Source organism: Benincasa hispida, chromosome 10, assembly GCF_009727055.1.
Source record: "Benincasa hispida cultivar B227 chromosome 10, ASM972705v1, whole genome shotgun sequence".
NCBI lineage: Eukaryota > Viridiplantae > Streptophyta > Magnoliopsida > Cucurbitales > Cucurbitaceae > Benincasa > Benincasa hispida.
In genome coordinates, this window is record NC_052358.1 from 54,375,293 (window position 1) to 54,401,219 (window position 25,927).

The window sequence follows — 25,927 nt, forward strand, 5'->3', positions numbered from 1 at the left end:
ATTTAAGGCATTGGATTTAGACAAGTAACAAGAATAAGTTTTGTGTCCAACTTGTCACATGAGAAACAAACAACATTATGCAAAGATTATCTCTTACAAACAAATTTATGCCTTTACTTTTCTTGGAGAAATTAATTCCTTGGAGCATTGTGAAACTTTACCTTTGAGAAAAATTCTTCTTGGAGAAGTATCTATGAGCAATTTTCAATTTAAAACACTTAGGTCTAATATGGCCTTCAACATCACATAATGAACATATAGGCACAAAGTTAGATTTAACATGCTTAGACACAACTTTAGGGCATATTAAGCTTAGACATATTATGAGATGCTTTAACAAAGATAGTTTTAGAACTTGAAGAATAAGAACATTCATCAATATAGCCTAAACCTCTTTTATCACCAAAAGGCTTGCCTACTTCAATTATCTTGTCTAATCTTTGAGCACTTATTGTCAACTTTTTAATAGATTCTTTAGACTTGTCAAGTTCTTGCAAAAGCACTAATTCCTTTTTTTGATAATTTAATCAAATTAATTCTTTCACAACTATCATGCTCAAGAAATTTAACTTTGTCAAGCAAGGTATTTTTCTCATCACAATCAAAAGCATTGCTTGTCACAAGAGATATTCATTTTATCAATATGCATAGCATCATGCTCATTCTCTTTTAAGCAAGCAATTTCTTCAAGTAAAGACTTATTTTTTACTAGATAAAACATTGTATTTCTTTTTAAGCACAACATACTTAGAACTAAGTTTTTCTAAATCATTTTGCATATTTTCAAAAGCTTCGAACAATTCATTATAAGAAAGATGTTCTAGAGTTACCTTATCATTTTGTTTCATCCTCTTTGTCACTATGAGCCATGAAGCAAAAAATTGGCCACTTCTTCATTATCACTCCCACTTTCGCTTTCATTGCTATCATCCCAAGTAGCATTGCTTTCTTCTTGGATTTCTTGGATGATTGAGAAAAGGGCAATCGGTTCTAATATGACCGACTTTCTTGCATCATAGCATATTACCTCATCCTTTTTGCTATTTTCACCTTTTGACTCTTTTTGGTTGGAGATATGCTTCTTGAATTGCTTCTTTCTCTTGATGAAGTTCTTATACTTACATGAAAGATAGGCAACATCATCTTTATCAAGGTCATCTTCATCTTAGGAGTCAACTTCTAAAGAGATGGTCTTTAAAGCTATACTCTTTTCTTCTTTTTCTTCTCCATCCTCCATGTTTTTCTTGATTTTTATCTCATGCGTCAATAACGAGCCCATGAGTTCATCAATGGAGATAGATTTGAGATCCTTTGCCTCTTGAATGGCGGTGACTTTAGGCTCCCATTGTTTAGGAAAAGGCCACCAATAACTTCTTTATTTTCTCAAGATTTGAGTACTTTTTCCCAAGTCCTTCTAAAGCATTGACAATGTTAGTAAATCTAATAAACATATCAGAAATAGCTTCATTTTCATCAATTTAAACATTTCATATTGATGAACTAACCTGTCAATCTTTGTTTCTTTTACTTGACTAGTTCCTTCATGATTAATTTCTAATTTATCCCATATCTCTTTAGTGGTTTTGCCAAATAGACACTTTATTATACTCAACTTCATTTCAAGAACAAAATAAACAATTAATAGCTTTGGCATTTAAAGAGCATGCTTTTTTTTCATTTATTAACCATTCTTCTTTAGGTTTTATAGTGCTAACACCATCAACATTTTTTTGTGGAATTTTTAAAACCTTCCTCAATAATATCCCATAAATAATAATCAATAGAAAGCAAGAAAAATCTCATTCTATTTTTTCCAATAACTATAATAATGCCATTAAAAGAAAGGAGGCTTTGTAATAAATTGACTATCGATTAAAAAGGGATAAACCTAAAGATTGCCATAGCTAAAAAACAATTAAGTTTATCAAGAAATAAATATTTCAAGAAGAGCAACCCGCTCTGATACTAATTGTTGGATCGTTATGGCAACCTAGAGGGGGTGAATAGGGTTTAATTAAACTTTTTTTTCTAAATTAACCCAATTAAACTAATTAATACACTTTTTTTTAATAAATAATAAGAAATTTTAATTTATGCAACAAATAAGATGACAAAAATGTGATAGTTTAATTCTATCAAATTTTAGCAAATAAATAAGAACAAACTAAAAACATATAATAAATTGCTTAAATATAATTGCAAAATAAAAAGGAAAGAGTTAGAGGAGAAGAAGACACCGTAATTTTTATAGTGGTTCGGTCAAACTTGACCTACTCCACTCCCCAAGTACCTCTTGGGAATTTTGAAATAAAATCTTTCTGACTCTTTCCACGGATTAGAGCCCAACCGTTACACCACCACTCCTTTTACGGGTTCAAGAGAAAACCCGATCCTTTCCACGGTTTAGGATCAAACCGTTACAAATGTTGGACGTTTTGAAGAACACAAACAACTCTCACTAGAGTGGATTTACAAGTGTAAGCACTCAACAAATTCATCCTCACAATACAATAACACTCTCTTAAGAATAAGATGAAAAGAAACAAAATTGGGAACTTAAGAGAGCAACAATGGAACTTTTGAGTTTTGGAGGATTATGAAATGTAAAATTTGTTGGTTTAAAATTTGGAGAGGAAGATGGTTTATATAGAGATGGAAAAAATTTTTAGAAACTACAATTAATTTGGACCATTGGATTTTGGAAAGGAAAAATCAATTGTTTGGAGATTTTTAAACTAAACTAGTTGTTCAGATACAAACAAATATAATATTAAATTTCATTTTCTTTTGAAATTCATTTTCTTTTTAAAATTAATCCAAAAACTAAAAAAACATACCATGTGTAAAAAAACTAGCCGTTAGACACAAACATAAAATAATATTAAATTCATTTTCCTTTTAATTCATTTTCTTTTTAAATTCATTCTCTTTAAAGTCAATCCAAAAATAAAAAACATGTCATGTGTAAAAAAAACTAGCCGTTAGACACAAACATAAAATAATATTAAATTTATTTTCCTTTTAAATTTCTTTTAAATTTCAATTCTTTTTATTTTAAATCAATCCAAAAATCAAAAGTTCATCATATGTTAATATCTTAATGATCCACCATTCAACCAATATGCTGCCATATGTCTACATGCAAATGGTTTAGTTATGTCATGTCATCCACCATGGTATTTTCTCTATAGACTTGTTTCTGTCATATCGTTTTCGTTTTAGCTCCGATTTGAGTGATTCAAGAGGTGTTGGAATCGTTGTTCCGAGCTCTACACTATGGATATATTAAAACACTAAGATTTTTAGTAATTAAAAATTGAGTTTGTTATCATCAAAACATTGATTAATTAATTAATTAAAATTAATTAATTTGAGATTAAGGGCCAAGAAGCTAATACAACTGGTTTATGATCCAATCACCAAACCAAACTCTCTCAGCCTAGTGAGAGGGTGGGGTCCCTTGTTCAAGACCTGGATTCAGTACTTGAGAGAACAACCTTTCTCCTATCCCTAAATCAGGTAGGTGCGAACTCTGTCTTGCACCCTATGTCCCCAGCTATCTATTCGGTCTTACCCCTGAAATGGGAGTCTTATTGAGCCGGCGCTGTTGAGCCAACCCTCAACTATGCAAATCTAAGGGCAATCCCGAATAAACAGGAGTTCATAGTTAGCTCAGGATTAAGATCGAGTTACCTAGGTCATCTAGGTGAAATAGTCAGTCTTAAACAGTAAACAACGTTATAAAGTAAGAGTGAATTATTTCTTGGTCCGGATCTTATGCAAACTCATTGCATAGAACACCCCCACTCCTCATGACATAACATGTAGGAACTAGGATCACATCGTATGTAGCACTTTATAACTCTTTGTAACAACTACAGAGTAGGCCGCATCCAATGGTGTTACCAGATTAATGTACCCAACCTCATTCATGTACCATAGATCATTTTGACTATTTACTCGAACCTAATCCACTCTTATGTCTCCACATAAAGTTCAAGTACTCATACAATATTCATGGCTCTTATTTTATTGGATTTAGACTTTCATACAATTTATGAGATCAATAACAAGTATATTGATAATAGAAAATGTTTATCATTTTACAAACTGCGAGTTTTAGGACATAAAACCCAATACCTCTGGTCGTGAGTATGTGCTTAACATGATGGTCCACTTTAATATGGCAGAGTTGAATGGGTCTACCATCGATGAGGACAGCTAGGTTAGCATAATCCTGCATTCATTTTCGGAGAGCTTCCTGCACTTTGTTAGCAATGTGATTCTTAACAAAGTGAAATATAACCTTACAACTCTCCTCAACGAGTTGAGACCTACCAATCTTTACCGAAAAGTACGGAGAGGAAGAAGGGTGTGGCAAATGTTTCTTTATCCTCTAGAACGTTCCATAGAGGTTCGACCTCAGGACCGAAGTCTGCACCTTCTACTTCTAACTCTACAAAGGGGAAAAAGAAAAAGGGTGGTAAGGGAAAAGAGAAGGCACCTGCTAACCCACCACTTGTCGCCCCAAGGAGGCGTCCACAGGTTGCTAAGGGAAAGTGTTTCCACTGTAACCAAGATGGACACTGGAAGAGGAACTGTCCTCGGTATCTGAAAGAGAAGAACGCAACCAAGGCTAAGGCTAAGGCTAATAAAGGTAAATGTGATTTACTTGTACTTGAAACTTGTTTAGTGGAGAGTGATGATTCTACCTGGATAATTGATTCTGGCGCCACTAACCATGTTTGTTCTTCTTTTCAGGGGATTAGATCTTGGCAACAACTGGAGGCTGGTGAGATGACGATGCAAGTAGGCACCGAGCACGTCGTTTCAGCTGTGGCAGTGGGAGGACTCCAGTTAGCTTTACAGAATAGGTTTCTTATTTTAAATGATGTATATATTGTCCCCGAACTAAAAAGAAACCTCATTTCTATAAAGTGTTTATTGCAATGTAAATATACTATCTCTTTTAATGTGGATAAAGCGTTTATTCATAAAGGTGATGTTTTTATTTGCACAGCAAATATGGAATTGAATTTATATGTGCTAAGGCCGTTAGCCATTAATTCCTTCCATAATACTGAATTGTTTAGAACTGCCGTAACTCAATCAAAACGTCGACAAATTTCTCCAAAAGAAAATACCCAACTTTGGCATCTTCGTTTAGGTCACATTAATCTCAATAGGATTGAGAGATCGATGAATAATGGACTTCTAAGTGAGTTAGAATAAAATTCTTTACCGGTGTGCGAATCTTGCCTTGAGAGTAAGATGAATAAACAACCTTTTACTGGAAAAGGCTATAGAGCCAAGGAGCCTGTTGAGTTAGTACATTTAGACCTTTGTGGTCCTATGAATGTACGAGCCTGAGGGAGCTATGAGTATTTTATCAGTTTTACTAATGATTACTCCAAGTATGGGTATGTTTATCTTATACAACGGAAGTCTAAATCCTGTGAAAAGTTCAAAGAGTTCAAGGCTAAAGTTGGAAACGCATTGGATAAACGGATTAAAACACTTCGATCGGATCGAGGTGGAGAGTTTTTGGACTCAACATTCCAGGAAATTTGATAGAACATGGAATCGTTTCCCAACTCTCAGCACCGGGTACACCTCAGTAGAATGGTGTAGCGGAGAGGAGAAATAGGATCTTGTTAGACATGGTTCGCTTGATGATGAGTTACGCTTCCTTATCGGACTTGTTTTGAGGTTTTGCAATGGAGACTGCGATATACATACTTAATTGTTTCCCTCCAAGAGTGTTGCAAGAACACTTCTAGAGTTGTGGAACGGGCGTAAAACTAGTTTACGTCACTTTCGCATTTGAGGTTGCCCTGCACATGTGCTTGAGGCTAATCCCAAGAAGTTGGAACCACGGTCGAGGTTATGCCTCTTTATAGGCTACCCCAAAGGTACATGAGGGGGTTATTTTTATGATCCGATGGGAAATCGGGTGTTTTTTTTCAACAAACGCTACTTTCCTAGAGGAGGATCATATAAGGGAGCATAGTCCATGAAATAAAATCATATTACGTGAGCTTTCCAATGAAACTACTGAAAATTCAACAAGAGTCTTTGAAGAGCCTGATACATCAACAAGAGTTGTTAATAGAAGTTCATCCAGTAGATCGGTTCCACCTCAAGATATGAGAGAACCTCAATGTAGTGAGAGGGTTGCGAACTTGCCCGTTTGCTATTTGGGTTTCAAGAAAATCCTTGCTATGGTAGCAAATGACGACGTTGAGAATCCGTTGTCTTGTCGGAAGGCAATGGAGGATATTGAGCGGGATGAATGATTCAAGGCCATGGATCTTGAGATGGAGTCGATGTACTTGAACTCAGTATGGGATCTTGTAGATCAGCTGATGGGGTAAGATCTATAGGTTGTAAATGGATCTACAAGCGTAAATGGGGTGTTGATGGGAAGGTATAGACCTTCAAGGCTTGACTTGTGGCAAAGGGTTATACCCAGGTAAAGGGAGTCGACTATGAGGAGACTTTTCTCACCTATTGCCACGTTAAAGTCGATCTGCATCCTCCTCTTCATTGCAGCTTATTATAATTATGAGATCTAGAAAATGGACGTCAAGACGAATTTTCTGAATGGCAATCTTGAGGAGACCATTTACATGGTGCAACCCGAGGGATTCATAGCCAAGGTCAAAGTAAAAGGTTTACAAACTGAATTGGTCCATTTATGGACTGAAATAGGCGTCTCGATCTTGGAAACATACGTTTGATACTGTGATCAAGTCGTATGGCTTTGTCCAAAATGTTGATGAACCTTGTGTTTACAAGAAGATCATCAACACTTCAGTAGTCTTCTTAATGTTGTACGTAGACGATATCTTACTCATTGGAAATGATATAGGTCTACTGACTGTAGTTAAGAACTGGCTAGCGACCCAATTTCAAATGAAAGATTTGGGAGAGGCTCAGTTTGTCCTGAGTATACAGATCTTTCGGGATCGTAAGAACAAAGTGCTAGCACTGCCTCAGGCATCGTACATTGACAAGATATTGCTCAAGTACTCGATGTAGGACTCCAAGAGGGGCCTACTGCTGTTCAGGCATGGAGTCACTTTGTCTAAAGACATGTGTCCCAAGATGCCTCAAGAGGTGAAGGAGATGAGACGGGTCCCATATGCGTCTGTCGTTGGCAGTTTGATATACTCGATGCTCTGTACTCGTCTAGACATCTACTATATAATGGGCATAGTTAGTAGCTATCAGTCTAACCTAGGCCAAGGTCATTAGATCGCAGTGAAGAACATCCTTAAATATCTTCAGAGAACGAGGGACTACATGCTCGTATATGGTTCTAGGGATTTGATGCTTACCAGATACACGAATTCTGACTTTTAGACTGATAAGGACTCTCGCAAGTCCACATTAGGGTAAGTCTTTACTCTTAGCGGAGGAGCTATAGTGTGACGAAGCACTAGGCAGGGGTGCATCGCCGACTTCACTATGTAGGCGGAGTACGTTGCGGCTTGCGAAGCTGCTAAGGTAGCCATCTGGCTCAAGAAGTTCTTGATAGAACTAGAAGTTGTTCCAGATATGTCTAGGCCTATTACCCTATATTGTGATAATAGTGGGGAAGTGGCAAACTCCAAGGAGTCGAGGAGTCACATGCACGACAAACACATAGAGCGGAAGTATCATTTGATCCGCGAGATAGTGCATCGAGGGTACGTGATCATCATGAAGATCGTTTCAGAGCACAATGTTGCTGATTTGTTTATGAAGGCTTTGATGGCTACAATGTTTGAGGGTCACCTACGGAGCATGGGTCTACAGGATCGCCCGTAGCTCGACTAGGACAAGTGGGAGATTGTTGGGGTTGATGCTCTAAAGTCTTGTGTCCTGTAGTTTGTAAACAGTTTGTACGAACGTTTGTGTTATATAATATATGATAGTTTACTTCACATCTTGTTTTTTGCTTAGTTGCTTGTTTTATTTGCTTTACAACAAACCAATAAACATAAAATCCCTGGTTATCCATATATGACTCAAGCATGTATATGGTGACATACAAGTGGATCATGTCTTGAGTTATAACCAAAATGGTCTGTAGTATATGGATATAGGAGGGAAACCTTATTTTGGTAACGCTATAGATGCGGCCCGCTTTGTGGAATGGTCACAAGTGTTATGACTTGTCATAGATGGTCTGATCCTGATCATTTGTGTTGGGGACATGCGAGCGGGGACGTCCTATACAAAAAGTTTGTATAAGACCTGACCACAAAGTGTTAACGTCTCGTTATATAACACCATTCATGACAGAGACTTCACTTCACTAGGATGACCATAGGTAACATGACCTCAATCCTGAGTGAGTTGGAAACTCTTTCCATTGAGGGCGATCCTTTGATTGTTATGGGTGCGAGTGGCCAGGTCGCCGATCCAAACCTACCATTTTGGGGATTCGTCTGATTTGGGAGTTGGGAACTCAGCTACACAAGATGGAATTCACTCCTTTCCCGAGGCAGAGGTAAGTAGATAGATAGCTCCCTTAAGGGCTGATTCCGGGGCTTGAACGACGTGGCGCCACACACCTTCTCTTGGCCCGAGAGGTGTTCACACATAGTTGGATTATGTTGTATTGTTCATTAGAGGAATCAGTGGTACTTAAGGAGTGAGATGTAACAAAACGATAATTTGGCCCAGCTGTACTTACGAGCATCTCTGAAGGGTTATCATACTCATGATTGGTTATATCTGATGGACACAAAAATATATCTATGGTAAGATGAGTTCAGTTGTTGGTCTTTAGTGGAATGCTTGACAGTTAACGGATGGTGGATCTCATGGCTAAAGAGTTTAGTCAGCTATTCACGGACTATTGAAGCTTCGAGCCACAGGTCCATTAGGTCCCTTGGGTAACTTGGATAAAGTTGAGAATCAGTGTTTGGGTTAATTTGAAATGTTCAAATTAAGAAGATGAAGTTCGATTGTATATAATATAATTGGACTCGTTAATTATATATGATATAATTGGCTAAATGTATGAGATACATTATTTTGGAAGAAATTAGATATAAATATGATTATATCAAGTAGAGGAAAAATTACTATAGTAGATACGTGATATCAAACTATAGGTTAAAAATATAATATGATTATATTTATTAATATTTTAATTGGTTAATTATATGATAATTAACCCAAAATCACGTTCGGACGTGCGTTAATGGGAACTGCGTCGATTATTATAACCGATGAATTAAAATTAAATTTGTTTCATTTTGGATCGTTCGTTCGAAAAAAGATCGAACAACGCGTTAGTCTAAAAACGTAATCGATCGCTTAAACTTGAGAGCCTATATGATAGTCACTCTGCGCCTAAACGATCGTCCACCTCACGCCTAAACGATCACATGCTAGTTCCTAAACGATCAAATAGCTTCCCTAAACGATCGTATAGTAGTGTGTTGTGTTTGCTAAACAATCGTATACCTTTTCCTAAACGATCGTTCAGTAAAACCTATACGATCGTGTAGTTTCTCCAAAATGATAAGCATCTTGCTATACGATAGCGTCTTTTTCCTTCCCACTTGCTTATTTCCTACACGATCTATTCTTCCTCCTTCCTCTACTAAATTCACCAAAGACCATGCTTTCGGTTCTCACCTCGAGAATACCTAGGGCTCTTTTCTGGTGGTGTTGTCTCCATTGCATTCGTGAGTTTATGGTTGTTCATGTTGCTACAGTCGACGCATCTGCTGGGCGTTGGTTGATCGGGTAGAGGTTTCCACTGTGTTGAGTTCTGATGTTTGAAGACCATCTTCAACTTGTATGGCAACTCTCTCCCTTGTAATTTCTTGTTCAAAGCATGCCGATAATTACTGTTTGTTTGCATAATTGTGCGTTTGAATGTATATTGTGTATTTCGATCATTGTAAAATTGGAACGATCCGAACATACTCATGGAACTCTTTGGTAAGAGATCCTTCATCTCCCACTTGCTCGATCGTGTAGCTTGATCGTATTCTTCCTCCTTCCCTCTACCAAATTCACATAGAGCCCACACCTCTTGGATTCTCACTCCGAGAATACCAAGGTAACTAAGTGGTAGTGTCGAGGGTTGCCGTTCGAGGATCAGACTATTCATGATAGACTTTGTTGGGATGCCTAATCAGTGTAGATCGAGGGAATATGTGAAGAAGAGGTCTTCAAAGGTATGTCTCTCGATTCCCTTTGTTTATGTTTAGAAAGTATGTGGTAATTTTCTCTAAGATGCATAACTGTTCTTGTATGTTTGTGAATGCGTTTATTCTTTCACAATGGGCTTGGAAAGATCTTGCTTCCGCTCACTGGTTCTCTTGAATAAGAGTTCCTTCAGGATCTCCACCATAATTGTATCTTTTTTAGTTTCACCACTTCTTTATTCGATATATGAGGATTCTACATCGACACAACTAAATTAATGACATGAATCTGATACTACATTTATGGATAAGGGTCCTCCAAATTTCTTCAAAATGGTATGATCTATTTTCCACTTGGGGCATAAATACTCACGAATTTGCTTCTAATTTTACCTAAAAGATTTTATACCAAAAGAGATATTGTCTCTCACTTTTATACTCATAATGTTCTTTTATCTAGCCCATATGAAAATTTGGTCATATTTTCAACACAATCTATTAATGTGAAAAAGATACAATTTTCATGATAGAGTCACAACCGAAACATAAAAGAATACAACTCATAGAAGAGTGTTAGCCATTTCTTTCAACATGTTTCTATATTTTTAAAAAGGGATCTTTTTTGTCATTTCAATTTTCTATTTTATTTTTTACCAAAAATTTCAACAAATCAAGTTATAACAAGGAGTAATATTATTTTTCATCACAAAGTAATCTCATTCTCATTGAAAGTGGTCAAATGCAAATAGCTATTTATAGACTTTCTATGAATATGAGAGTAAATACGGTTAGCATAATTAGTTTATATCTATATTGAATAGATAAACCCTAAGATCATTCATGCTAAATTTTCAAGAATATATACGTATCAGATTCCATTGACGAATTGATAATGACTCGAAATTGACTCCGAATTGATAATAGCTCTAAATGACTATTGTCTTTCTCAACCAAAACTCTGAATGCCCTAATTATAATCTTTCTCTAGATGAGATTCATGAAAGATTGATTGCTTATTATTTTAGTATATTGGGGACCATAGTCTAAGGTCTCTTTATATACTAGTTCAATTAGAGTTCCCATTAAATCTTAATTATCTATCCATTAAGTCCATATTCAATTAAGAATCTAGGGGCTTAATTAATTAGGTCACATAACTCAATCTAATTAAATAACCTAATGTGATAAATTATTAATCCACATACATAGCTTATACTTTAATTAAACATATTATATTTAAATATATCTAACAAATACAATTACAAGAAATGAATGGAAAATACAACGGTAACTAATAATTGAACTTAAAGAACTAAAACAAATTAGTGTGTGCTCGCTTAACACAACACAATGTACCATGTATTTTTATTTTTGAATTGTAGTCCTACATCTATATTAAAAAGCTTTTCTTGCATATAAAATTTATGTTAAAATTTTGTAAATAAAAACAAAAATAAAGCATTTTTTAAAATTAGAAAAACCAAATGATTGTTACAAAAGCAAATAAATTAAAATGAACCAAACTTAAAATTACGGAGAATCGAGTTTAGAAGTAGAAGAATCAAAATAGTATTTACCTTTTCTTCTTCATCGAAGTGTTACAAACCCATTATCAATATTCATCTTTCTAGGCTTTCCAGGTTGGTCATTGGATTTGAAAAAAAGAAGTATTATTAATTATTATTGCTCTTTTTCTTGTTAGAGTATTGGTAATTGGCATTATGATTTATGTTCATAGAGAAACATATCGAGGATATATGAACAGTTAAGGAACATAAGTAAAATTGAAGAATGTTGGACTTTAAATCTGATTTCAGGCCCAAAGAAGATAAAGAAAGCTGATTCAATAATCAAAATGAGGTTGATGAAGCAAATGATGGAGAGAAGACCACGTTAACGAGTTGAATGTCAAACATGTGGGTGGAAACTCTTCCACTTTTTTGTCGAGTAGGTGAGATAATCAACTAAGAAAATTAATTTGGTGAAAAACACTCTCGCTCTCTAACTTTTGGTCTATACATTTCTCTCAAATCTCTCTTAATCTCTCTTTGTGTCCATGGAAATTTGTTAGTTAACCTGATGATTTCTAGCATGCAGGTAACAGAAGAGAAGAAGAAGAAGAAGTTGAAGATACTGATGTATGTGGTTCAGCCAATGGAGCCTACAACCACGGGAAGGGAAGTAATTTTATTGAAGGTTGTTTACAAGAAGATAAGAGCTCTTTCTTTTGATTTCTCTTTTCAATACATGTAATTTTTAAAGTAGATCTGTATATATAGCAAGTAGATTTTAGTTACATGTTTGTTAGAGACTGTTTGTAAAGAGATAAATTAGTCGTTGAGATCATTTTTGCTTCAAATCTCCACCTTGATCTCAACTCTTATAGCCTTCACCCTTCCAAATTTGATCTTGTTTAACCCTTTTTAGATAAGTCGAAGCCAATCAACTCTAAGCATTTGAGGAGCTTGAATTTGGAGACCAACTTTATGAGCATGTCAGCTGCATTCTCCACCTTGTTCTATTTTGCCCCTTACAAAATGATATTTAATGTCTATGTGTTTGGTTCTAGTGATATTGTGGGTTTTTTGAAAAGATGGAGCACTTTGGTTATCACAATAGATTTTAACTACTGATTATGATATACAAAAGTCTGCCATCAAGCTCTTTAACCACAATGCCTTCTTAATAGCTTATACCAATATCATGTATTCTGCCTCTGTAGTTGATAGGGTTGTGATTGACTATAAATTTGCCTTTCAACTTAGCAAATTAGGACCATATAGAAGTAGGTAGCCTGATAAAGATCTCCTTTTGTCCAAATCCCCTGCAAAGTCAGAGTCAACATAACTATACAACTCTAGATCTATCTGTTGTGTGTTATGATAGATTAGCTTTTTACTTTTAGACTAAATTAGATACCTAAGTATCTATTTAGTAGCCTCCCAATGCCTTTTTCTAGGCTTAGACATATATCTGCTTATAAGACTAGCACAATAGGATAGATCAAGCCTTGTTGAGATCATCAGATACAACAATCTGCCCACTGCTTAACTGTAAGAAACTGATTACATCTGAGTTAGGTGTCCAATGTCTGTTTCTATAGGACAATTGGCTGAAGATAGTTTAAAATGATTTGCAATAGGGATAGTAACTGATTTGTCATTAGATAGATTAAATCTTCTGATTATTTTCTCACAATAGCTAGCTTGACTAATACTTAGAGTAGATGAACCCTTGTCTCTTTTAATTTCAATTCTCGTGATCTTTCTTGACAGACCCATATCCTTCATGTCAAACTCCTTCTTTAGATAAGCCATCTTCAGAACTCCCTGCTAGCAACCTGTCATCAACACAGAGAAGTAGATATACCTTTTCCTTGTAGGAAGTTGAACTCACATAGGTACAAATATCATAAGTACTCCTCTAGAACCAATACTCTCTATGTAGTCATTAAATCTTGTATACTAGCATCTAAGGGACTGTTTAAGTCCATAGATAAACTTATTTAGAAGACAGTAGAGGTTCTCTTTCCCCTTTTCCTCAAAACCTTTAGGATGCACCGTGTAAATAGTCTCATCTAGATGTGCATGTAAGAAGGTAGTCTTCATATCTACCTAATCTAGTTCTAGGTTGTGTTGGGCAACTAAGGACAATAAGAGTCTGATAGAGGTCTGTTTTAGATGCTATTGACTTGCATCCCTTAGGAAGATGAGCTAGGGTCCATGTGTTATTCACATTTAGTGATTGCATTTCATCACACATAATTTCAATCCAACTTCTTGCATCAGGGAAATTCATTGTTCATCAAAGGTAGTTGGTTCTTGAGCATTTAAGGCCACTATAGCATTCAAATCTAGGTTCGTACAATTTGTTTCAGTATATCTAGATGGAGGAAAAATCACCATTCTCTGTCTATCCCAAGCTATTGAGTATCGACTCAAATCAGGCTGAGCTTCAATACTTTCAACTTGTTCACCTGCTTTTCCCTCTTCTTCTTCTGAATTACTTGGAGGATTGATATTTGTGGATGTATCTTTGGGATTCTCCACATCAATTCTAGTGGTAGGATTCTTAGGGATTTCAACAGTAATATTCTCCTTTCGCATAAACATTTCATTTTCTCTAAAGGTGACATCTTTATTGACAATAAATCTCTTCTCAATTGTATTCCACATTTTGAAAACTTTCATTCCATTTGTGAACCTCACAAACATACACTTTACATCCCTAGACTTAAGTTTCCTTCGTTTTGATGTATGTATCCAACACATCTAAATACCCTTAGGTTTTCTAGGTTAGGTGGATGTTTGGACCATTTTTCCTCAGGTGTTAGGAGGTCTAGGGATGTATGTGGGCATGTATATAGGGTATAAGATGTATAGTTAGCAGCTTCAACCCAATATTTCTCACTAAGAATAGCATCATACAGTAGGCATCTAACTCTTTCCATAATTTTTCTATTCAACCTCTCTACTACCCCATTCTGTTGATGTGTAAACCTAATTGTCATGTGTTTAATGATTCCATTTTCTCTACAAAACTTATTAAAATCCTCACTATAAAATTCCAATTGATTATCCATCCTTAGATTTCCTTTGAAGTTTACTTCTCTATCATGAGTTTCTATTCTTTGATTTTATCAAAAACCTAATCTTTAGATTTAAGAAAGAAAATCCAACTTTTTCTTTAGAAGTCATCAGTAAATAAAAGTAAATACCTTGAGTCACTTAGACTTGGAATTGGGGCTGGTCCCCATAGATCAGAGTGAATGTAATCTAGGATAGATTTGGTTGAGTGTTGTGCCTGTGTGAAATTGTGTCTAGTAGCCTTGCCTAAAATACAATGCGCATAGAAAGTAAGTTGATTAGAGACTCCTTTAGGTAGAATGCCTTGTTTAGATAGAGCTTCCAACTCGTTAGCACTGATGTGTGACAACCTTTTATGCCAAATGTCAACCTTTGTCAATTCATTAGTAATCACTGCATAAGCCCCTGCCATCATTTCAACTCCTCTAACCACAAAAAGGTCATCGATCTTCTCTCAAACTAGGACCATCTTAGAATCTTTAAGAACTTCAAGAGTTCCTCCCTTTCTTCTTTATTCACACCCTACTGCATCTAAGATTCCCAAAGAGATCAAATTTCTCTTGAGAAGTGGCATATGCCTTACATTTCTAAGGAGCTTCACATCTTGAATTTTAATGGCAGTGATCCAATCCCTTTAATTTCACAAGTTTGGTTGTTGTGCATGTAGACCATTTCTTCATCAGTTTTCTTGTAGATGTTAAATCAAGGTCTCATAGAGGCCATATGATAGGTGTATCTAGAGTCTAAGACCCAATCATGTTTCCCAACAAGGTTTATGATAACGGGCAGAAATGCACGTTAGCATAGTGATAAGTTCTTAAACAATGTTGGATTGCATTGATGAAATATGTTAACTTACGTCCATTAAGCATCGTTTTCATGATATTGTGGTCGCATGCGTTCAGTGCATTAGAAAAGTTGATTTTTGTATTTTTGTGCAGAATATACGTTAACGCAATGCAAAGATTGCAATCATAGGAATTCATTGGTCGAGTGCAACTTCACCGCAAGGCTTTGCATTGATTGTGCTCGCAAACATTCGCCCAAGAAGGATCGCTGCAACTTGGTCAGCGTAACATGGTGGGCGCATCTAGGTGAAAGGCCAATTAAGAGCGATGGGACAAAAAGCTGATGACAGTCGAATCTAAATTAAGTTGACAGTTGATAACGGTTACAAAGTACATTCAGCTTTATCGGTGATAATTATTCGGCGCATCAGTCAAGAATTAAAGCTGTCTCATCTGTACAACCAGGAGAGAGAAGCCGCCTTTCACCATGGATGCTCTATAAATACCAAGGGAATTCTTTAGAGAAGGGGTTGATCAGTTCACGAGTTTAGCAGTTAGAAATTTCATACTACAGTTCGCACGTCTTTAGTTTTCTTTCATTTTAAGGCGGACGCGAGGGAAGAAATTGTGTCGGTCGATCGTTCCAGTAAGCTTGGGAGAGTGCCGGAAGCTTCAAGGACAGAGAGAGCCGACGCCTGTGGAAGCGAGAACATCTTTAAATCAGAATAGAGAATCGAGTGTAAAAAGCCTCGGTCAGCAAGGAATTGCTACCAGGCTCTCTACCTTTACTTTCCATTGTCATTTTGTACTTAACTCATCTATAAAAATGAAATTCCCTTCTCTATATTTGTTCACTCTCTGTTATTCACGCATGAGTAGCTAAATCAGTTGAATGGGTTGAGAAGCATTTAGCTAGCACAACTAGGAAATCTTCATTCTTTGCGATTATCTTGTTTATGTATGCTTCATTCGTCCATTAGAGATACTCGGGAGGGTAGTCTAAGGTCAGGATCTAGACTTGGGAAGGTCAGGTTAGAATCTAGACTCGGAAGAACCAGATTAGAATGCATAAACAAGAGATAGGCGCTTAGGAATGAGCACCATTTCTTATCAACGCATCGCATGCATCCTAGAGATAAGATATGATTGTATGTAGTCACCTTGCTTTTATGCATTTTGCATCATGGCATAGGACAAGAGTAGAGACTTAGGGATTAGCTCTATGGACATTTTGCATTCAACACATTTGTCCTAGATTTAGGAGCATCACATTTACATTGGAAAATGACTTGCTGTGCATGGTTGTTACATGATCGCATATTCTGATGCATTCCCAAGTAACGCTAGCTAAAGATCTTCTCAACCCGTTCATTGCATACTCATTGCATCTATCAACGCAACTGTCTTTTCTCAACTCCCCCGCATTTGTTTATTTCTTTTTCATCAATGCAAACAAAAAACCCAACACTTTATTATTTATCCGGTTACCGCAAAGTTCTTCATAAAAATTGCCAACGCAAACTATTTTCACAAGTCCCTGTGTTCGACCCTGGACTTACCAGGAAACTCAAAGGAATTTACACTTAGATTCCGCTGGGGAAACTTGAGTGCACAACACAACTCCATCAGCGCATATCATCCATATTTCCATTTCATAAAATACAAGCATCAGTTTAAATGTTTGGTTTTGTCTTGTGTTGAAGCTAATGCATTAGACTAGATATAGGACCCTTCTACAAATGAAGCTTCAGGTTGTTTGCCTTTAGCTTCTTTCTTTTTTTTCGGATTCTTATTTTTAAGAATAAAGCAATCTTTAATCAGGTGGTCTTTCTTCTTGCAACATTTGTATTTAATCTTTCATTTAGGCTTGTTTTCATTAGTGTGTTGTTGTTTTCCTCATTTGGAGTGATTGGGCTTAAAATTCCCCTTCGTAAACGACCCTTCACCACTTGGTTGTTCCTTATTCACTGTTTGCATCTTAAGTTCTCTTGTTCTTAAGTTGTGATGATTGCATCAGGGGTTATAGTATCCTTTCCATATTTCAAAGCATTCTTAACTTCTCTGTAGGAGTCCGATAGAGAGTTTAGAAGCATATAGGCCTCATTTCATCACCTAATCTCTCCCTAAGGTTCTTAAATTCAGAATTTTTTTTTTTTAAAATTCATCAAGGTCGTCAGAAAGAGATCTTGATGAGTCCATTTTGAATTAAAGAACCTCCGCCTTAGGTACATCTTATTTAGAAGATCCTTAGTTGCATACAAATCTTTCAGCTTAGTCCAAATCTTGAAGGTTGTCTCTCGATCAAGGACTTGCCTCAAAATATTGTCACTCAAATTTAGAACTAAAGTACTATAAGCTATCAGCTCCTAATCTTCCTTTTCTTAAGTTATGACTGTATTTGGTAGAGTAGATGGATAAAAAAAGGCCTTGTGAGCTTTCTATTGGCCAACGATGACTCCGATTTTGGCTTTCCACAAGCCAAAATCACCATTTTCGTCAAATTTCTCTACTTCAAACCTTGCTATTGCCATGATTTCACTGAAACTTGATTCTTGATTCTCCAAGAACTAAAATCTTGATAGTCTTTATCCTTTGATACAAATTTGTTGGGCTTTAAATCTGATTTCAGGCTCAAAGAAGATAAAGAAACCTAATCCAATAATGAAAATGAGGTCAGTGAAATGAATGATGGAAGGAAGACCACGTTAACAAGCTGAATGTCAAACATGTGGGTGGAAACTCTTCCACTTTTCTGTCGAGTAGGTAAGATAATCAGCTGAGAAAATTAATTTGGTGAAAAATACTCTCTCTATAACTTTTTTTCTCTCAACTCTACCTTAATCTCTCTTTGTGTCCATGGCGATTTGCAAGAAAACATGATGATTTCTAGCATGTAGATAACAAAAGAGAAGGAGAAGAAGAAGCTGAAGACACTGATGTATGTGGTTTAGCCAATGGAACCTACATCCATGGGAAGGGAAATAATTTTATTGAAGGCTGTTTACAAGAAGATAAGATCTCTTTCATTTGATTTCTCTTTTCAATACATGTAATTTTTGAAATAGATCTATATTTATAGCAAGTAGATTTTAGTTAAATGTTTGTTAAAGACTGTTTGTAAAGAGATAAACTAGCCATTGACATTATTTTTGCTTCAAAGAATAAGAAAATTAGCTTGGTTTTTTTTTTGTCTTTTCTTTTCTTTTTTTTTTATAAAAAAAAATCAAGGACCTGTTTGGATTAATTAATTAAAAAATACTTTTCAAAAATTTATTTTTACTTAAACATTTTTTATAAAAGTTGTTCAAAATAAAGACACTCATATGTTTGGCAACTCTTTTTTGAAAAATGTTTTTATTACAAGTTTGTTTGGTTTATTATACACAAAAGGTGATTTTATTAATGCCAAATCACTATAAAAGAAGATATAAAATACTATGAACTAATAAATTAAAATAATGGTTGTTGGAGTTGGTCGATGATAGCTGGAGATGGTCGCTAGAGTTGGCTGGTGACTGTGGTCAGAAGTGGCCATTGGAGTTGCCTAGAGGTGGTCGTCAAAGTTGGTGGTTGGCGATGGTGGCTAGAGTTGATTGCCAGTGGTAGAGGTCGAAGTTGGTTGACAGTGATGGTGGCTGGAGGTGGTTGCCATAGTTGGCTATAGAGGTGGTGGGTTGTGGTGGTAGTGACTGAAGTTTGCCGACAAAGGGAAGTGGTATTAAGAGACCTCACTAATTCAGTATTATTAAGCTGAAATTTTAATATATTTGTATTGTTACAACTGAGTAATTAGTTTCTTTAATATTCTGTTATTCAGTTGTGTATTTTGTTTATTTTCTTTGTACACATTGTGCCTATATATAAAGCATAGTATCCTGATCACCATTAAAATAATACAATGCATCATTCTGTGATCAATCCCTCTTAGAAGTCTAAAACTAATTATTCTATCAAAAGTCAAAATCTAACAATGAAGAACTCTGGATGATTTTTTTCTGTTACAAATGGGTGAATCTCCATCAAGAACTCAATTCTCCACGACAATAACTTATTCTCTAATTACAAAAAAGTGATAAACTTTGGAAGCAAGACTACTACTGTAAAATTAAATGAAGGTAATTTTGTTTCTTGGAATTTATAGATTACCTCCACCTTGAAAGGGTATATGTAAAACCCGCACCTTACTTTCCCTTTTATGTTTATTGATTGAGTTTAGCAAAGTAATGGGGTTAAATATTTAAGTTAGATTGGACTTGTAGGTTTTGGGGTGAACTTTGGGAAACTTAGCTCTTGAATACATATTAAACTAGCCTTGTAAAAAGAAATTCTGGCTAAGTGTTAGTTGTGAAGAGTGGTGGCTGAGCATCAAGTAGGCATAAGACAGGCATCGAGTAAATGTCGTCAAGCATCGAGTATGAGCGATCGAGGACGGGTCGAGCATTGAGTATTAGTGATTGAGGAAGGGTCGAGCATCAAGTATGATCGATCGAGGAAGGATCGTGCATCGAGCAAGCAATTGAGCATCGAGTTCTTCCCATCAAGTATTCAGCAGAGAACCATTGAAATTTCCATCGAGTAATGACCCTTCTCCATCGAGTTTTTCCATCGAGGATTGAGTTTGCTCAAAACGTTCAACTTTAAACTTTTCTTTTTGTTATTCAGATAGATGGCTTAATATGGGCCCTTAATCTCCACTAGTGGGTGAGGTGGCTTAAGGAGATTTCATGCAAAAGGGTTGGACGGTAGTATAAAAAGGGAAGAGAATTTCAAGAGCTCATTTTGGATTATTCCTTTGAGTAAATAAAACGACCTTCGTACCTGGAAAGCTCTATGAGTCTAGTTTATGAAATCAAGCTTTGGAACGGAGTTATCGCTGGAAAGAGGGCCAGAAAAGGAAGGAAGAGTCAAAGGTTCGTTTTCAGGTACTCGACGAAGAATCGTAGATCTAGGCCGAACCACTTGGAATTTCAAGCTGAGAATTTAAGGTAATATTTTTATCACCATTTCAAATAAGTTTGTTAAGGAACTTTTGCAAGATAATGTCTGGGGTTTGAGTTACATATTTTGGAAGTTAAACTTAGAATCGATCAAGTAGGGAGTTGCGATTTAGGGCCATCGAGAAAGATTTAAAGGCCCAGGTCAAACTACGAAGAGTTCTACACTGAATTATTTAGGTAACATTGTTAACAAAATTCTAAGCATGTTTGAACAATGAACTTTCTTAAAATGAGTTCTAGTTTTCGAGTTATTGACATTAGAAACCGAATTTGGAATTTGTGGACGAACAAGCAATTTCTTGCTAAGTGTGAGCTTGGTTTAAAAAAAGTAGTCTCAAAAGGGAGACCAAAGTAGTAACTAAAATTCTTATTCTTATTTGTAGGATCGACATCCATTGAGGAAGCCTACCAAGCCTAGGAAAAACAAGCCTAAATACTCGTGAGTGACTAAATGTCTTAAAAAATTTATATATAAAAGGGGCATGCATTCCAAATTAATTTCATGCTAAGGTTTATGGGTTTTCCAAGCAACTAAAGTCTATACTTATGATTTTAAATATTTTATGGCATTTCTTAAGCATGATATTTTAAGCTATTTGAATATTTTTACTAATTCTAGCACATGTAGAGGTTAAATGCTAAAGTATTGCAAAACTAAATGTTTATAATTCGTGAAGCATGCATGTTGGATTGTGATGATGCTCTTATGAAGAAAGCTAGGTAAGGGCTATGCCTAAAGCTTATTATAATCATATCTTCTATGAATGTTACGATTCTAGTAAACCGGATGCCGAAAGTATAGAAGGTACCCAAGGAAGTACCTAAGGTGTTGACGGTACTTAGTATACTCCACGTGTACATAGATAGTTCTGTATGAGAGACCGAAGTATGGGTCTCACGACCATGAACGCACGTTGGGAGCTTGAGTTATGAACACTCATTCTGAACTAAGGTTTGATAGCATGTTCGATTGTGATGTTATGTTTAATGTATGATACTACATAAGTTGCTTGAGATTATTTCCGGCATGTTTATATGTTTAATGTAATATGTGTATGAAAGACTTGAGATGAATTGTTTTCTATGAGTCACTCATTGGGCAACTAGCTCATTGTTTTCAAATATTTTCCTTCTTCCCAAGTAGCGGTAAGATTCCTTGAGGTTGAACCCACTATCGCTTGCCACTCAAAACTCGGCTAGGAAGGAGGAAGCTTAGGTTAAGCTTGTTTTGTTGTACACATGTTTTAAGAGAAGTGTGGAACTTGTGGATTTTTGTTTTTGGGACCCATGTTTTCATTCTTGCGTTGTCTTGTTGGACATATGTTTTGTCAACGTTTCTAAATTGTGTTTAAGTTGCTTTGCTGGTTAAAGCCATAGTCATTTGGGCACTAAGTCGTATTTACATATTAAGGTTTTAATTAGATTTTACTTAAGTTAGGCAGTAAGTGCTGGCAATTAGGTCAGTAACTGCTGCCGTCATATCCCTTTTCGGTTTTAAGGATAAACTGGGAGAGGGTGTGACAGTATGGGCTCGAGAAGTTTATTGATCCAGAAGCTGACGTTCCTTCGAAATTTCTTATCACCGATTCTAAATCTTCTACTAGAACAGTGAATCCTGAATATGACTATTGGATCAGGCAAGATAATCTCATCGTTTCTTGGCTTTTTGCCGTTATGACGAAAGACCTTCTTACTGAAAGTCCGATTGTACTTCAACAAAGGAAGTTTGAGTTGTACTAAATGCATAATTTTCTTCTCGAAATTTTTAGATTTAATGTCCTAAATCGAGTGTATCTTGTAGTTTGTAAAGAAAAATTATATATCTAATAAAATAAGAGGTATTTTATTAATGTTTAGATTGCATTAAATAAATCCAATAAACTAAGATCCATGGTTATTTTATGAAATTTAAACATGTATGTAGAGACATACAGGTGGATCACGTTTAAGTGATAATCTAAACGGTCTGTAGTAGATGGATAAAGTTGGGTACCTTATCCTAGTTGTTGGGATTGGTGTCCTTAATCTCTTGTTTTCTCATAGTTTTGTAAACTTTGTACAAACAAATTATTATTAATAAAATAATATTTATTTTATAAGTATATACTCAATCCAATAATCTAAGATCATAGGTTATTTTATGTAATTTAAACATGTATTTAGAGACATACAAGTGGATCATGTTTAAATGATAACCTAAACGATCTGTAGTAGATGGATAAAGTTGGGTACCTTATCCTGGTAACACTATGGATACGTCTCGCTTTGTAGATGTTATAAGTGTTGTAAAGTGCAATAAATGATTTGATCCTGAACATTCATGTGGAGATATGTGAGGAGGGGTATCATATACAAAGAGTTTGTATAAGACCGGACCACGAAATGACTAGTCTCATTATATAACGCCGTTAATAATAGAGACTTACATTTTACCAGGATAACCATAGGTGGCATGACCTGAATCCTAAGTGAGTTGTGAACTCTTGCCTATGAAGACAGTCCTTTGATTTGTATGGGTGAGAGTGACCAGATTGCCAACTCAATATACCTACCATTTTGGGGATTCGTTTGGTTGTGGAGTTGGGAACACGACTACACAAGATGGAATTCACTTATTTCCTAATGTCAGGGTAAGTAGATAAATTGCTCCCTTAAGGGCTAATTCTGGGGCTTGAACATTGTGGCCACACCCTCTCTTGGCCTGAGAGGGATTTGGTCATAGTTGGACTATGACTTATTGTTCATTAGAGGGATCAGTGGTACTTAAAGATTAAATGTAACTATATAGGCAAAATGGTAATTTTGGTCCAACTGTACTTACGAGCAATTTGTGAATGGTCATCGCATTGTTGACTGGTTATATCCAATGGACACAGAAATATATCTATAGTGCGAAGAGTGTAGTTGTCGGTCTTAAGTGAAGTGATCGAAAATTAATGGATGTTGGGTAATTTAATTAAACTCTTTAATTATCCAAGTACTATAGAGCTTCGATCTATAGGTCCATAAGGTCTTCTTTGTAGCTCAACATGATTATTGAAAATTAATTTTGGATTAATTTGAATTGTTTCAAGTTAATTGAGGGAATTAATTATATATGATATAATTAATTTAAATTAATTATATGTGATATAATTAATATAATGTATTAGATACATTATAATATAAAGTATTTTTAGAGTAATTAAATATTTGAATATGATTCAAATACTAATTATATGAATGAAAAATATTTTAGAGTAATTAAATATTTGAATATGATTCAAATACTAATTATATGAATGAGATTCATATAATTAAATCTAATATAAATATGATTTATGTTAAATACCATAAATGGTTGAGAGAAATCAAATATTTGAATATGATTCAAATATTAAAATTATATGATATAATTAATTTAAATTAATTATATGTTATATAATAAATATATTAGATACATTATAATATAAAATATTTTTTTAGAGGAATTAAATATTTGAATATGATTCAAATATTAATTATATGAATGAGATTCATATAACTAAATCTAATTTAAATATGATTTATGTTAAATACCATAAATGGTTGAAAGGATTAAATGATTGAATATGATTCAAATATTAATTATATGGATGAGATTCATATAAATTGAATTTAGTATAAATGTGATCTATATTAAATATCATGCATTGTTGAGAGAATATAAAAACTATAGGTTATGTGTTATATTTGATATAACATATATATATATATATATATATATATATATATATATATATATATATATATATATATATATATATTATTAATTATTAATTAAAATTAAATTAAATTTAGTTTTAATTTAATTAAAGGGAGGGAGTTAAAACTCACTCTTCTTAATTCTTTCAACCACTACGTGGAAGATGAATTCAATTTTTCTTCTTTCACAATTCTCTTTTTGACATAGAAAATTCTCTTTGGTTCTTCTCCCTAGAAAACACAGAGAAGAGAAGCAAGTTTTCTTCTCCATCTTCTCTTCCTGTCCTCCCTCTCTCAAATTCAAACAAAACCCACAACTTTTGCTTGAATTCTCAATCCTAAGAGAATACAGAGGTTCTCTAGTGGTAATGCCCATTTTGAGATTTCGGATTGGAGTTCGTAATCCGAATAGAGGGATCCAAGAAGAAGTTGTTCTTTAAGGGTAAGTAAATATTTTCTTCCTAATTCCTTCCCAAACATGCTGTAAATTTATTGTTTAATGATAATTTTTCCTGTCTCTGTTCTGTAAATTAAAATCATGTGAACCAAAATAGGGAACGATCCCCCTTTTCGCTGCAGAGCCTTCACAGGTTTCTTCACTGGTGACACTCTGAGTACGGTCTGCTTTGTAGATGTTACAGTTGTTGTAAAGTGCCAAATGTTCTGATCCTGATCGTTTATATAGAGATATGCGAGTGGGGGTATTCTATACAAAAAGTTTGTATAAGACCGGACCGCGAAATGAATAGTCTCTCTATATAACACTGTTTCTAGAAGAGACTTACATTTCGCTAGGATAACCATATATGACTTGACCTTGATCATGAGTGAGTTGTGAATTCTTGTCTATAAGGGCAATCCTTTGATTTATATGGGTAAGAGTGGTCTTGTTAGCCGACTCAACGAGCCTACCATTTTGGGAGCTTTTCTGAGTAGGAAGCTGGAAATACAACTACACAAGATGGAATTTACTGCTTTTCCCGACCTTAGGAAAAGTAAATAAATTGCTTTTTTAATAATTGATTCTAGGTCTTGAACATTGAGGCCTCAACCTCTCACTGGCCTGAGAGGTGTTAGTTTATAGTTAGACTATAAACGGTTTGTTCATTAAAGAGATTAGTGGTATTTAAGGAGTTAGATGTAACTACAAAGGTAAAATGGTATTTTGACCTAGCTATAGTTATGAGCAATTTGTGAGTCACTGCTGATTGGTCATATCCGTGGACATAGAAATAAATCTATGATGTGAAGAGTGCAGCTATCAGTCTTTAGTGGAGTGATATGTAGTTAATGAAAATTGATTAATTTAATTAAAGAGTTTAATTAATTAATCTTATATCATTGGAGCTTCTAATCTGTAGGTCCTCTTGTTTGCTCATTAAATGATATATAAAAGGAATAGTTTGAATTGTTCAAATCAATTGCATATTAATGAGATTAATATAATATGGTTAATTATAGATGTGATCTATAATTAAGAGAGAAAAATATTTGAATAAGGTTCAAATATTAAAGAGATGCATACTTATAAATATGTGATAATTATATATTAAATATGATTTAATATAGTCGTTTAATTGATTAATTAACGGTTAATTAATTAATTTTGAGAAGTAGAGATAAAATAAACATGTGATGTTTATTAATTAATTATATTAAATTGGATTTAATATATATTT

The 25,927-nt window shown here is 34.9% G+C and overlaps 1 long non-coding RNA gene across 2 annotated transcripts; it reads left to right on the top strand.

Moving 5' to 3' along the window:
• Nucleotides 1-12,130: 12,130 nt before the first annotated feature.
• Nucleotides 12,131-18,754, top strand: LOC120088034. Of its 2 annotated transcripts, XR_005484802.1 has the most exons (4): nucleotides 12,131-12,165; nucleotides 12,252-12,350; nucleotides 18,158-18,291; nucleotides 18,400-18,754. It is a non-coding gene; the product is annotated as an uncharacterized LOC120088034 (long non-coding RNA). The 2 variants fall into 2 exon arrangements; XR_005484801.1 differs by having other exon boundaries at nucleotides 18,158-18,754.
• The last annotated feature ends 7,173 nt before the right edge of the window (nucleotides 18,755-25,927 follow it).